At 47.8% G+C, this 6,000-nt stretch overlaps 1 non-coding gene across 1 annotated transcript; it reads left to right on the forward strand.

The window, feature by feature from the left end:
- The first annotated feature begins 5,500 nt into the window (after window positions 1-5,500).
- LOC114808270 lies at window positions 5,501-5,638 on the forward strand. The gene has a single exon (XR_003756116.1). It is a non-coding gene; the product is annotated as a small nucleolar RNA SNORA7 (small nucleolar RNA).
- The last annotated feature ends 362 nt before the right edge of the window (window positions 5,639-6,000 follow it).

A 6,000-nucleotide genomic window follows, 5' to 3' on the forward strand; every position in this document is an offset into this window, starting at 1 on the left:
TACAGTTGAGCGGATGAGTACAGTGCTGAGGGGGTGGGACAGGAGAGGGAAAGGGGGGAGAAGAGGGTTTAGCTGCGGAGAGGTAAAGGGGGGGTAGAGGGAGCAGAGGGAAAAAGGGGGGAACTCAGACTGGGAAGGCCTCTTGGAGGAGGTGAGCTTTAAGCAGGGATTTGAAGAGGGGAAGAGAATTAGATTGTCGGAGGTGAGGAGGGAGGGCATTCCAGGACCGCGGGAGGATGTGGCCCAGGGGTTGACGGCGGGATAGGCGAGACCGAGGGTCGGTGAGGAGGTGGGTGGCAGAGGAGTAGAGCGTATGGGGTGGGCAGTAGAAAGAGTGAAGGGAGGAGAGGTAGGAAGGGGCAAGGTGATGGAGAGCTTGAAGCCTAGAGTGAGGAGTTTTTGTTTGGAGCGGAGGTTGAAAGGCAACCACTGGAGGTGTTTAAGAAGGGGAGTGACATGCCCAGAGCGTTTCTGCAGGAAGATGAGCCGGGCAGCGGAGTGAAGAATAGACTGGAGTGGGGCGAGAGAGAAGGAAGGGAGATCAGAGAGAAGGCTGACACAGTAGTCTAGCCGGGATATAACGAGAGCCTGTAGCAGTAAGGTAGCCATTTGGGTGGAGAGGAAAGGGCGGATCTTGGCGATATGGTAAAGGTAAAACCGGCAGGTCTTGGTAACGGATAGGATGTGTGGGGTGAATGAGAGAGACGAGTCAAAGATGACACCGAGATTGCGGGCCTGAGAGACAGGAAGGATGGTCGTACCATCCACGGTGATAGGGAAGTCTGGAAGAGGACCGGGCTTGGGAGGGAAGATGCAGAGCTCAGTCTTGCTCATGTTGAGTTTTAGGTGGTGGGCCGACATCCAGGTGGAGACATCCTGGAGGCAGGAGGAGATGCAAGCTTGAAGGGAGGGGGAGAGGATGGGGCAGAGATGTAGATCTGCGTGTCATCTGCGTAGAGATGGTAGTCAAAGCCGTGAGAGCGAATGAGTTCACCAAGGGAGTGAGTGTAAATGGAGAACAGAAGAGGGCCAAGAACTGACCTTTGAGGAACTCCAACAGTTAAAGGATGGGAGGGGGAGGAGGCACATGCGAAGGAGACCGAGAATGACCGGCCAGAGAGATAAGAGGAGAACCGGGAGAGGACGGAGTCCGTGAAGCCAAGGTGAGATAAGGTGTGGAGGAGGAGGGGATGGTTGACAGTGTCAAAGGCAGCTGAGAGGTCAAGGAGGATTAGAATGGAGTAGGAGCCATTGGATTTGGCAAGAAGGAGGTCATGGGTGACCTTAGAGAGAGCAGTCTCGGTAGAGTGGAGGGGACGGAAGCCAGATTGGAGGGGGTCCAGGAGAGAATGGGAGTTAAGGAATTCTAAGCAGCGAGTGTAGACGACTCGTTCTAGGATTTTGGAAAGGAAGGGTAGTAGGGAGATAGGGTGATAACTGGAAGGGGAAGTGGGGTCGAGAGCGGGTTTTTTTAGGATGGGGGAGACGTGGGCATGTTTGAAGGCAGAGGGGAAGGAGCCATTGGGTCCTTACTGGGTCTTTTACTGGGTCCTTACTGGGTCCTTTACTGGGTTCAGAGCACTGTACTGAGCACTTGAGCGAGGTCAGTACAATAGAGTTGGTATACATGATCCCTGTCCTCAAAGAGCTCACTGTCTAGTCTGGGAGAGAGAGACATTAAGATAAATTACAGGTAGGAGAAGGAACAGAGTATAAGGATATGTCCTTAAGTGCTGTTGGGGGTAGGGCTGGGGTGAGTATCAAATTGCATAGGGACAATGAACTTAACTGCATAGGTGACACAGAAGGGAGGGAAAATAGGGTGAGAAGATGAGAGGTTAATCTGCAGAGAACAACTTCAAGATCTAAACATGGTGCTTGTAGAATTTACAAAAGCATTGACACCATTAGCAGAGCTAGGTTCTAGTAACTATTAAAACCGTTTGGCTGAGGAGAGAAATTTATCAAGATCCTAAGATTACACTGCACTGACGTGGCTGGCTGTGTCAGAGTTGGAAGGGCCTTCTCTAATCCTTTCCCCATAACAAATGGAGTAAAGCAGGGCTGGATACTAATTCCAGTCTTGTTCAACCTATCTACACAGCCAAGTTTGAGGATGTAGCAAGGAATATGAAAGCTGCTGTCAGAAAACAGCTCCAGATTTCTGGGAAAGTTTTTTCCGCCAGAGTGGCCAAATTTTCATTTTTTGGGGTGGGGGGGTTGGGGGAGGACTTTGGGAATAGCCCCAAGTGGGTGAGACATTGAGACAGGGAAAAGAGAGGGGAAAAGAGTGGGTGAAGTGAGGGACTGAAAGACAAGAAAAAGGGGGAAATCAGGAAAAGATGGGGAGGGAGAAGAGGAAAGAGAAAGAGGGAGAAGGGAGAGCAGATTTAGAGCTGTGCCCATTGCTTCGTGTCCTGAGAAATGCCTTGCCAGCATGGAAAGCCAACAGTGTTTAGGTTTTTTTTTTGTTGTTTTTTCCAGTGGTATTTGTTAAGCACTTACTATGTGCCTGGCACTGTACTAACCTCTGGGTAGATACAAAATAAACAGGTTGGACAGAGTCCATGTCCCACATCCTGCTCACTCCAGGACTTCGGTCCCCAGGACTATCTCCAGCTTGAACACACTAGGAGATTTTGTGCCCTAGAAGTCCTTGTCCCTATCAGTCAATCATGCTGTCGCACAGTCTTAATCCCCATTTTACAGATGAAGTAACTGAGGCACAGAGAAGTTAAGTGACTTGCTCATGGTCACACAGCAGGCAAGCGGCAGAGCTGTGATTAATAATAAGAATAAGAATAAGAACTATGGTATTTGTTAAGTGCTTACTATGTGCCAGGCACTGTACTAAGTGCTGAGGTGAATACAAGCTAATTGGGTTGGACACAGTCCCTGTCCCACATGGGGCTAACAGTCTCAATCCCCATTTTACAGATGAGGTAACTGAGGCATAGAGACGTGAAGTGATTTGCCCAAGGTCAAACAGCAGACAGGTGGAGCAGCCGGGAGCAGCCGGGATTAGAACCCATGACCTTCTGACTCTCAAGCCCAGCCTCTACCCACTACTCCATCCTCTGACTCCCAGACCTGTGCTCCTTCCAATAAGCCACACTGCTTCTCTAACACTGTTTCTGACATGACTCCCATTTAGGGTAGGCCCTGACATCCCTTGCAGATAATGGGTGGACAGATATCCAGATGTTACCTGAGCAACACATGGTCTACGGTGTAATATGATAACACTTCACTTCGAAGAATTCCGCCCTAAGCCATTCCAAACCTAGAGAGTTTCTCTGGGTTCAGCAACCCCTGATCCTCCCAATTCACACCAGAACTTTTACATTCTCTTTCTAGATTACTGTAAACACTGGTGTTGCTTTCGAGCAGAGGGATGTGGCAGGAGTAGAGGCAGAGGGGGAAGTTGAGCCCTTAAAAAAAAATGATTGAAATACTTGGGGTGGGGGTAGAGGGGCAGCGTAGCTTAGTGAAAACAATATAAGCCTGGGAGTCAGAGGACCTGGGTTCTAATCCTACCTCTGCCACTTGTCAGCTGTGTGACTTTGGGCAAGTCACTTAACTTCTCTGTGCCTTAGTTACCACATCTATTAAATGGGGATTAAGAATGTGAGCCCCACGTGGGACAACCTGATTACCTTGTATCTACCCCGATACTTAGAATGATGCTGCTCACGAAGTAAGCGCTTAACAAATACCATCATTATTATTTTCTGTGCCTCAGTTTCCTCATCTGTAGAGTCGGGACTAAATGCCTGTTCTCCCTCCTTAGACTGTGAGCCATATGTGGGAGTGTGTCCAACTAGATTAACTTCTATCTTCTTAGAACAGTATTTGATATATAGCAAGTACTTAACAAACACAAAAATAACAATAACAATAACAGGGATAATAATGATGATACTAATAGTGATAATGAAGACATCTGTACCAGCCAGAGGAAAGACCAGGAGCAAACCAGACTGTCCAGTATAAAACAGGAGTAGTGTCACATTACTGCCATTGGTGGCATATTCCTGCTGGGGCTGGGTTGTACTGACTCCCTCATGGAAATGAGAAGCAGTATTACTTAGTGGAAAAAGCACAGACATGGGAGTCAGAGGGCCTGGTTCTAATCCCGTGACTTCAGGCAAATCACTTCATTTCTCGGGGCCTCAGTTCCCTCATCTGTAAAATGGAGATCAAGATTGTGGGACATGGACTTGTCCAACCTGATTAGCTTGTACCTACCCAAGTCTGGCACACAGTAAGCACTTCACAAATACCATTAAAAACAGTGATGCCCCAAGTATACTTCAGGCTTCTTCTGAGGGGACTAGAGAGCCAAAAGTGACAGTTTTCCTTCCACAACCTGAGGGCCGCAACGGGAAATGTCTCTACGGTGCTTACAGAGTCATGCTTCTGCCTGGAAGTGGTTGGCTCTGAGCCATGAGCAGCAACAGCTCTTCGTTGGATTCCCACTGAAGAAAGGGAATGTTTATCTCCTCTTGAACCGAGGGATAGTAGGAAAATTGAAGAAAGTTGGCTAACCTGCTCCTCCTCTTCCCTCAAAGCCAAGACTTGAACTTCCATCAGGGGCCTGGAACCCTGCATGACTTATAAATCATAAGGGCCATAGCAACAATTTGGGGACCCAGGGTCCATGTGCTAGACCATTAAAAATAAATGCTTTTTAATCTATAATAGGGCTGATTTATTTAATTTGGGTGGCTTATTTATAGTTTGATTGGGATTGTAATGTATTTTCAACTCTTTGCACTACCTGTCAATTTTTACTGCATCTTTTAATCATGTTCTTCCAGCCTAGGTACAAGCAGTTTTCCCAAAGCAGCTGATCATCATATAAGGGCCCTCTCATGTCCTTGGTAGGTGTAGGAGAAAGGGAAAAGAAAGGATCACTCTGTGACCAAGCTTCTTTTTCCTGGGAATGACCCTCCTCCCTAGGGTGGGTGGATATAGAAATTCTGGCTCCTAGACATATTGGAGGGCAGTTGGGGCTTTTTCTTGAATCCATGTTCCTTAAAGTCAAGACTCCAGGCTTTATTGGTGTATTCTTCCTCTTCTCTGATGCTACACAGATAACTTATGCCAGAGAGCCAAGGAAGGTAGTCTCTACCTCTACAAATGGAGAGGAGAAAGACATACTGTACCTGCTCAAGAAATGTTAACAGCTGCAGCAGGACAGCAAACACCTAGTCTAAGAGAAGATCAATGGAGGATGAATGATTTTAGCCCTGCCTAGGCTAAGTCTAAACAAGTGTTCAGGGGTCCTAGCTCGGGTCTCTAAGACTAACAGCCCTGAGGACTCTGAACCCCATGTCTCTCAACTTGCATGCTAATAGTTTCAACACCCTGTTCTACATTTCTGTAGAAAAAATACTGACAATGGCACCTGCCAACCACTTGCTTCAGCCTTCTGGCTGGCCTTCTGTGTACATGAGACCTTTGTTGAAGTGAATTTATGGAAAACATAGCTCTGTTGCCCCTCTCAGGATCACACCTGGAGAGTTTCCAGTATTCTACCAGTCTCGGCTATGGGAGGGAGAGTCAGGCAGAGGCATAACCTTTTCATTCCTAGCTTGGGCAGTGGCTGGAGAGTGGAAGGCAATCTGCTACAAGTCAAAACTCACCCGTGCTGGGCAGCAGCGGCAGGGGAGAGAGTCGAGGGTGGAGACTCAAGTTTACTGCATGGAAGAAAATGGTAAACCACTTCTGCATTTTTACTAAGAAAACTCTATCGATTACATCACCAGAATGATTGCCGATGGAGGTGGAGTGTTCCGGGAGAGATATGTCCATGAAGTCGCTATGGGTCGGAAACGACTCGACAGCATAAGACAAGACAAGACAAGACAAAGAGCGTTGTTGATTGCAAGTGGAAATGGGTCCCTTAACTAGGCTATGTCTTGTGGGCCATGCTGGACAAGTGAGATACCCCAGAGGATGTACTGACATCTGAAGAAAATGCCACCTTAAACAGAC

The sequence above is a fragment of the Ornithorhynchus anatinus genome, chromosome X5, assembly GCF_004115215.2.
Source record: "Ornithorhynchus anatinus isolate Pmale09 chromosome X5, mOrnAna1.pri.v4, whole genome shotgun sequence".
Classification (NCBI taxonomy): Eukaryota; Metazoa; Chordata; class Mammalia; order Monotremata; family Ornithorhynchidae; genus Ornithorhynchus; species Ornithorhynchus anatinus.